Source organism: Apium graveolens, chromosome 11 (genome assembly GCF_009905375.1).
Source record: "Apium graveolens cultivar Ventura chromosome 11, ASM990537v1, whole genome shotgun sequence".
Taxonomy (NCBI): Eukaryota; Viridiplantae; Streptophyta; class Magnoliopsida; order Apiales; family Apiaceae; genus Apium; species Apium graveolens.
The window spans coordinates 175486445-175496159 of NC_133657.1; the positions used below are offsets into that span (position 1 = coordinate 175486445).

Consider the following 9715-nt stretch of genomic DNA (forward strand, 5'->3'; position numbering starts at 1 on the left):
TCAACGAGATTGAGTGATAACCGGACAAAGAAATGAATAACGACTCTTGTAAATACCATTGCAAGGGGCAAGGCAAGTGGATGATTGATCAAACAAGAAACCAAGTGATAGTTAGGAAGGAATGGCTAGTTAATTATATAGTTAACTAGGGATGATCTCATCTCACCACAAATCACCAACACATGACAAATGGTGAGATCATCTTCCACTAACTCCTTTGTTTATTATTAACCTAGCAAAATATCAAGACAACCCATCATTATCCACCACATTATTCCACCAACACAAGAAAGCAAAAGCATATCCTCCCCCATTTCCATTGCTCTCGGCCAAAACAGAACCAGCACATTAAAACTGCTGTATCTCCTTCATTTCTCACTCAAATGTTGTGTTCTATAGCTCGTTGGAAAGGTATTGAGATGGCCTACAACTCTTGTTCACAAGTCTTGTCCAAATAAGCAAGGTAAGACCCTCATTTTTACAGTTATTTCAATCGGACTTTTAGAAACTTCAAAGCCTAACTTTGTGTTCTTGATTTCTTTGGAAAGATCAAGCTTGTAGGCGGCTCTCTAAGGCTTCCTAGCAACTTAACACCTCCCAAGGAAGGTATAAAATTCAAAACCTAGCCTTTAATTTATTTTTTATTAAGTTTAATGGTTGGTTTTGTGAAATGAGAAGCATGGATTGTGATTATTAGTAGTTTGGTTTGATTTGGAAGTGTTTTGGTAATTGAAGCTTGATTATAGTTCATAGCTCTTGATTGTGGTTGTTTGAGTTGAAAATCTTGGAGGTTATGGACTGATGTGGTATGGTTTAGGTGAAGTTTTGTTGTATTGATGGTTATGAGTTGGTTGGTGGTTAATTGGAGTAGTTTAAACATTGGTAATCGCGTAAACATAGCCGTCGTAATGCCCATTTTTATTCAACTGTTTGTTCTTAGTGTTCAAGAAATAAAACTTAACAAACAATCTGTAACATTGTCATGTTTAGCTAGAGCGTGTCGTAAGCTTCATTTTGATATGTGGATCGCTTGGTTCCGATGTACGGTTTAGGAGAAACGACCGTTTTAAGTAACGGCGTTTTCGCGAACGAATCTTTACACCTCGCTTTACTTTGAGACCTTGTTTAAGTCCCCTAAAAGACTAATTGGATTACGAAACAATTATGTAAGGTAGATTAGGAAGTTGGTAGAGTACTCACGAAAGATTCGCCTTAAAATTCATAACGATTAATTTATTAAAATTGGTGGAGCCGAGGGTGTGCGAACGATTAACGCAAATCGTTAAGCGTATAAGCGAACGTTAGGGTCTAAGTGGATAAAGTCTAGTTTCTTAAGCGACCGTGGTTTAATTCCAGCTTACGTTGTTGTTCATAGGTTACTGGACCCACTCTAAGCTTAAGTCTATCCCGGAGCACTCAGGCAAGTTTTCTACCCGTTATACTGTTGTTATGATGTATATATGTATATGCATTATCTTGTGATAAGTGCATGATTGTTATTAGCAAATCTTCCGATATATTGGAGCATGCTGATATGATATATATGCATGTCTGTTTCATAATCTTGATATCTAATTATTGATTCAATTGCTTATAAGTTGCATAATACCTATGCTAGAGATAAGCAGTAGTTGCGTATACCCTTAGTATAGGGGACCCAAAGGTGAACATATTTCTAAACCGGGAGTCGATGTTCCCGAGTATAATATATATATATATATATATATATATATATATATATATATATATATATATATATACAAATATAGTTTTCAAAACTATTAATCGAATAAGGTTTATTCGATAACTTTATTTTATTTAATGAATATTATTTTGAATATTCATTCGAGGACTTATGACTCCGCTTATTTTATCTAATGAATATTATTTTGAATATTCATTCGAGGACTTATGACTCCGCTTATTTTATTTAATGAATATTATTTTGAATATTCATTCGAGGACTTATGACTCCGCTCATTTTATTAAATAATATTCTTTATTTTATTAAAGAATAATGTTTCGATAATCAAACTTATTTTCGATTATTCAAATAAAGATCGTACTTTCGTATAATATATCTTTGGTTATTTATTATTCATTTCAAATATGAGTTTTAAAACTTCTACTTCAATTATTTTTATAGAGATTATCCTTTATGAGAATATTATTTAGATAATAATATTCAGATATTTTCTAATATATCGGGACTGATTTATTTCATTAAATCAGCATTACTCCAAACACTCTTTAAAGTGTTTTCGAGTCTTGAAAATGATTTTTAAAGGTTAGAGCGGATCCCAAAACTCGTTTTCAAATTTAAGATCTTCCTTTTTGAAGGGGACTTGAATACTCGCTCAAAAATCTAAGAGATCCGGCTCCGTGGTGTATTTTATATTCGCAACGAGGTTGCTGTTTTGATAAATGAATTGATTACTTACACAACGTTCAGGAAGTAAGTCCATCTATTTGAGTCGGCATAAGCAACATGGGCTCAGTGGGCGTCCATGAAAGTGTAAGTGGCTCAGTGGGAGTCCATCAATGCGTAAGTGGCTGAGTGGCAGTCCAGCATAGGTCCTAATGCGGTTAGGGTGATGACCAGTGTGGAATTCGTCCATCTACTAGTAGAAAATGTTACTTATTGGTATCTTTGCCTGATCAGCAAGATATCAGGTTTATGCCAAGGTTTTCTTCTTTCCAAATTCATTGGATATTATAACTCTGTTTATATTTTTCATAACAGAGGTTTCCGAGGAAAGTATGGGATATATATATAGGTATATATATATATCGGGACTTAATAAAGTATCTCGTAACTTCATTTCTTTTGAATGATATTTCAAAGATTGAATCTATTCAAATCTTATCTTGTAGTCTCATCTATATGATGAACTTTTGAACTGGTTATACCTTGAACGGTGGTAGTTCAAGTAGTATTCGGAAAAGATATAAGTATATTGGAGTATCTTGTAACTTCATCTTTTCAACTTATATCTAGTAAATGATTATCTTATGCATGACAAAGATTTTCAGAAAAATGTTGAGACAAGGTTAGATATATGAGATTACCTTGTAACGATATTTTATATAGTTATACACTGGAACTCTGTGTGTATTATGCATGGAAGAGGACTTCCAAGATTTGGGAAGTATATATATATATATACTAAATATTTTGCGACTTTGTCGCATTAAGATTTCAAACTTGGTTCATTTCTTCTTGACCAAGACTTTCATGAGTACTATGAGAATGCTCATATATTGTAAATTATTATACATATTATTTCGGTGGGCTTGTTGCTCACCCTTGCTTTCTTCTTTCATCACACAACAACAGATAGACATGGTGAGCAGGACCAAGCTCCCAATTCGTGAGTGGATAGGAAACTGTTCCGCAGTTTCCTGCAGGCGTTGATGTCGTTGTGGCTGAGGTAGGAGCTACCAATAGGCTAGGCTTTCAACTTTTGATGTACCTGACTTATGTATATTATGAATTGTAATAATGGCAAAGAATATGTAAATTTATTCAGAAACCCTTTTGAGGTGTAATGACTTATAATTATGGAATAAAATGACTTGTGTTATTTTTGGTATTCATCTCTGAGACTATAACTTGTGGTGTGTGTGTGTATATTGTGGGGTCACAGTACTCAGTAGTTGGTTGACTGTTAAGATTAAGTATTGATAAGGGAAATGGAACTCGTGACAACCCGAATCCCCAACCCCGAATTTGGGGGTGTTACACAAGGTGTGCTTGTAGGAGCTTCGTGGTGCTAGGCATTTGTTGTGGATTGAAGAGCGGATTATGTCTGACTTATGAGTTGAATGAGGGTGGTCTTGAAATAATGTTCATCACTTTGCATTGAAAATGCCCAAGATGGCATACCAGATCTAGAACTAGGGCCTACTTCATAGTCTATGTCATCACCAGCTGTAGAAGGCATAGTTGTGATGACATCATTTGCCCTTTGCATGGATTGAGTAGTGTGCACCAAATTTTGTATCCTTTCTGCACTTTCATTGTCATGTCCAGCCAAAAGTTGATATGCTGGAACAGGATGAGTAAATGTCTCAGCATCCAAAGAGGTGGAATCTATAACAGCTTGACTATGCTGAGATAGATCCTCTTTGTTTGCCTCATTAATATTCATTGACTCACTAACAATAATGTTCACCCTTATTTCTCCCGTACCTTCTTTTCTCTCATGATCTCTCTTTTCTTGCATCAAGGGCTCCCCTTGGCTTCCCACCCTCACCTTGACAATCTAAGGTGGGACTCCTCTCACTCACTTTTGCCAGTCCTGAAGAAATGTACTGCATTTGTTCACTCTTTTCTCTCTTTTTTCCTGGGAGCAACCCAGACTCTCACTCAATTAACTCCTTTCCCTCAGTCCTAAGAGTGATTGTACTACTACTAAGTCTTCTGCACTTGTAAGAATTGAAGAAATTTGAAGTTGTGCAGAGACACCCGACGGATGAGGAATATCCATCGAGACAGTAGTATGGCTATCCGACGGATGACTGTTGTCAAGCTTATCCATCGGGATACAATCACTACTCGACGGATGATGAATATCCATTGGGATAAAAGAAATGAATGAGCTTGGAGTGGAAACTATTGTAGACTCTGTGCAGATTGATTGAAAATTTTAGCACAGATGTCTCAACAGACTCAGAAAGAAATGGCAAGTGAGCCAACAAATCATCTAAAAGATGATGCTCACTTGCTTGGATTTTTGGCTTCTCAAAGATAGTTAAGGATGGAGAATTTGGAAGTGATGTATTTATCATGTCAACATCCAGTGAGTGTGTGGGAGAATTTGGTGTATCAGGTGCTTCAATTATTAAAGATTTTGGCTGTGACTCCACATTTATTGGAGCCACATCAATCTGACTTTGAGATGGTGCAGTGACCGGTTCTTTAGCACCAGTTTGCACTATGCGTGTGCCCTGTGCATCCCCAAAGGTTTTTTATCTTTTCTTTCTAGCATAAGTTTATGGTGAGCTAGTGTCCCTACCCCTTTTGGCTTGTGCTCCTGGTTGGGAGCTTGTTTCAATAGTGACATCCTTTTGGGAGGATGAAACTAATAATGAGCTTATTTTCTTATTAACAACCACAGTTTGTTGGGAAACTTTGGTGTGGCTAGGTTTGGGTACTCTCTTCTCACCATCCTTATTATTAGGGTTTCTTTGATTTTCACCATGTCCCTCACCTTTCTCACCCATCTCCACACTCCCCTCTTTTTGTTTAGTGGATTTTGCAACTGGTTTCTTTTGAAAGAAACCAACGGAGGCTTTCGTAGATTTGAATTTTGAAGTTTGTGATTTAGTAGCTTGGGTAGGCATCTGTTTGGTCATTGACATAGATGTCATTGCTACATTTGAAGGCAAAGAAATGTGTGAGGTTGGAAGAGTGGAGACAGTAGAAATTACCTCACTTACCTGAGGTCCCTCCATTACTGGAAAATTAAAGAGGGGCACATCTTTGTGGTGGTCTGCTCTATTAAGATCTGCAATTATTCTTCTTTCTTGAACCCAACAATTCAGCTTGTTGGTTGGGTTCTCAATCACAATGTTCTCAATGAGATGGTTAGCAAGCATCATAAAAAATCTAGCATAATAGACAGTTTTACCTCAATGAGATGGTTAGCAAGCATCAGTAACTTGCATGTAAAGCATGTTAAGCATGGATATGTTAATTTAATCAAAGTTACTAATTTTACCAAAAAACACGTTAGTTACCATATCACACAGATAACTTCATTCTTTCATAAGACCCAACCTTCTAATTTCACTTAATTTAGAGGTAGTGAGTGCATAGCCCATGAAATTTAGCATGTTAACTATATAAGTGTTTGTGTGTGGAGTAGTAACAGTATTATCAGGAATTCTAAAGCATGCTTTGACAATATCACTATTAATGCAAATCTGCTTACCTTTAAGAGTGAAAGTGATGGTCTTGTCAGATGAGTTGTACACTGCAGTTTTCCATATCTCCCCTACAACCTCACAGTAGATAGTGGAAGATTCCAGCATAGCATAGTTGAGTTTACAGCCTTTCACAAAATCCATCATTTTGTGGTAATTTCCAGACTGTTGAATCTCCTTGTTCACTAGAGCTGTGAAGTTGTTCTTTTCGTAGATGTACCCAGTTTGAGACATAAATTGTAAAAATTCCTTCAATTATCTGTTGTGTTATGCTTAAAACTGTAAGTATACCCGATGGATAATGTTCAAAAATTTAACGGCTAGGATTGAGACAATTCGACGGATAAGGATAAATCAGTTATCCGTCGAGTTATAAAATACTCCAAAAAAATAATTGATTTTTAGTAAAAATTAATATTCCGACGGATGATCAAACTCGATGGATAATGAGCATCCGTCAGGAAGTAAATTTTGACTTAGCCAAAGTTTCATCCAAAATAGAAAAATCAATTAAACTTCTGGCTGCATTAAAACTTGCAAAAATATCTGAAATGATTCAGGAATAATTAAGCATACCTAACTCACTTACCAACCATGAAAAGGCGGATTCATCAAGTGGCTTGGTAAAGATATCTGCAAACTATTTTTCACTGGGAACAAAATACAGTTCCACAGTACCATTAATCACATGTCCTCTTATGAAGTGGTACTTGATGTCTATGTGCTTTATTCTTGAATGTTGCACTGGATTTTCAGTGATGGCAATTGCACTTGTGTTATCACAGAAAATGGGAATTCTATCTACTTGTAGACCATAGTTCAATAATTGGTTTTTTATCCACAAAATTTGTGCACATCAACTACCAGCATCAATATATTCAGCTTCAGCTGTAAAAGTAGAAACCGAATTTTTCTTTTTACTGAACCAGGACACAAGCTTGTTCCCTATAAATTGACTGGTTCCTATTGTACTTTTTCTGTCTATTCTACAACTTGCATAATCTGCATCTGAATAACCAGTTAGATCAAAACCAGAATCTCTAGGGTACCAAATGCCAAGTTTTGGTGTTCCCTTGAGATATCTGAAAATTCTCTTAATAGCTATCAAGTGAGATTCTCTAGGATCAGCCTGAAATCTAGCACAGAGACAAGTAGAAAACATTATATCTGTCCTACTAGATGTTAAGTACATGATAAGTAGATTTTATATCCACTTGGAACGCTTTATTACAAGCTTAAATTGGTGTTTTGGACTCAAGTTGTTGATATTTTGATGGGTTTTGTGTTATTGCATTTCAGGTATCAGTTAAATGAAGAAAGGAGCTTTTAAAGGAAATATGATAAAAAGTGATCAGATTTGGAAGCCAAGGTCATTGTCAAGTTGTAGAGAATCTCGTTAGTTTCGTGTGGGCAGTTGAATCGCCTAATTCTGACGAGTAGAACTCAAGTTATGGACAAAATAAGATTTATCAGAATTTTCCAGAAGCCGCCCACACAGGCCGCGTCAGAAGTGCACGCGACCACATGCCGACATGCGGCCGCGTCGGACCCGCACACGACTGCATGCTGATGCGCGGCTGATTTCGCTGATTTCGCTGAAAAAAGCCTTTTTTGAGTGGAATTTGATAATTTTAAGGATAAAGGTCCATTAGGGGCTTATATATACTTAAAAAAAGGGTTTTCATCATCCAGGAAGATTGGGAGATCAAGGAGAAGACCTAGAAGCACAAAATAACTCCGAAAAAGAAGATCTTGTTTACTACTTGTGATTCTTTGAAAATAGTTGTAACTTTGGATGCTCATTTTCATTCTTGTTGAACCTAGACCTTTTTTATTCGTACTTTGATTATTATTCAATTTTTTAAGACCTTTTTTATACCATGCTTTCATTGGAACCCATGATGATGATGAGTTCAATTATGGGTTAATCGTTATCATGGGATTCTAGAGGATTTACTTATGGATTTCAATAATTAATTTGTTTCGATATCTTGGTGTGTGGTGATTGATTGATATCCTAGTATTGGTCGTGCTTATTCGTCTTATGTGTATAGCTAACATATAAGATTGCGTGTTAATCTCTATTGAAGTGACAGTGAATATAGAGGTTTAGAACTTGCCATGCTAGCATAGGTTCATGTATTTGTTATGCATGATTCGTAGGTAATTTTAACCATCTTACTTACCCTATGTAATCACAATAGATAACTTGCGCATTAAACCGTTATGTTTTCAATTCTTATAGACATATAAGGACTAAGCATAATTGGTGTCTATTCAACTTCTATCTCTTTTGTGGATGCTTGGTAGTAGGGTAATCGTACAATGAAAGTTGGCGTCTACTAGTGTCGTGTTATCTGATTAGTGTCATCACCATTACATGCTAAGGTTAAGAACAATAAGGCTATTGAAAGAAGTATTTAATGAAGTTAGAATCCCATGTCTGTCATATATATTAATTCAACCATTCTTGTACTCTTAGTTATAATTGTTAGTTTAATCTCTTAGTTTAATCAAAACCCAATTTGTTATTTGTCTTGGCATTGAGCGATAACCATACATTATTGCATAGGTGCATAAATTGAACTTAACCTAAGCCAGTCTATGTGGGAACGAATCTGATTTATATCTTATACCACTTGTGAACGCGTATACTTGCGTGAATTTTAGCGCATGTTTTCTCCCTAACAAGTTTTTGGCGCAGCTGCCGGGGACTCGGTATTAATTTTTAGATTATGTGCTTGTCATCAGTGGTCGTTAAAGTTCACTGACTCAGATTCTTCTCCTTTCACGGTTTATTTGTTTGTGTTTTAGGTACTCATTACAATGGGAGATCCAGCAGCATGAACGAAAGCCTTGATGGATTTTTCTCAACCCAAGATCAATGACATTCAATCTAGCATTGTCAGGCCAGCTATCACAGCTAATACCTGTGAGATCAAGCCTAGCATAATTCAATGGGTGCAGAATTCAATCCAGTTTGGGGGTTCTTCAATGGAAGATCCCAATATGCACATTAGGGATTTTATTGAGATCTGCGACACCTTCAAGTTCAACGGTGTTTCTGAAGATGCTGTGAAGCTGAGACTATTCCCATTCTCTCTGAGGGACAAGGCTAAGAGCTGGTTATACTCTCTACCAGATGGTTCGATTACTACTTGGGAAGATCTTGCTCAAAAGTTTCTCACAAAATTCTTCCCTATGGCAAAGATAGCTGCAATCAGAAACGCTATTACTCAATTTGCGCAGAAATCGGAAGAATCTCTATGTGAAGCTTGGGAGCGCTACAAGGAGATGCATATGAATTATCCTCATCATGGAATGCCTAATTGGATGATCATTCAACTCTTTTTATAATGGTTTGGGAGCACAGTCCAGACCTATGCTCGATGCAACATCAGGTGAAGCCTTATGGACGAAGAGCTATGAGGAAGCTTATGATCTAATTGAACTGATGGCTTCTAATGAATATCAGTATCCAGCCCAGAGATTGCCACAGAGCAAGGTAGCAGGAGTTCTTGAGGTGGATACAGCTATGGCTATCACTGCTCAACTAAAGGAATTGTCTATGAAGATCGATTCTCTGGCTAACTTGGGTGCTAATCAGATAACTAGTATTTGTGAGCTGTGTCCAGGTTCGCATACGACGGAGCAATGCGCTATATCTAGTGAATCAGCTCAGTTTGTGAGCAACTTTCAGAGATCGCAGCAACCAGTTCCAGACACTTATCATCCTGACAACTGGAATCATCCTAACTTCAGATGGAGCAACAATCAGAATGTGATG

General features: G+C 36.7%; 1 non-coding gene across 1 annotated transcript; it reads right to left on the reverse strand.

Moving 5' to 3' along the window:
* Positions 1–9144: 9144 nt before the first annotated feature.
* Positions 9145–9251, reverse strand: LOC141699272 (small nucleolar RNA R71). The gene has a single exon (XR_012565747.1). It is a non-coding gene; the product is annotated as a small nucleolar RNA R71 (small nucleolar RNA).
* Positions 9252–9715: the final 464 nt, after the last annotated feature.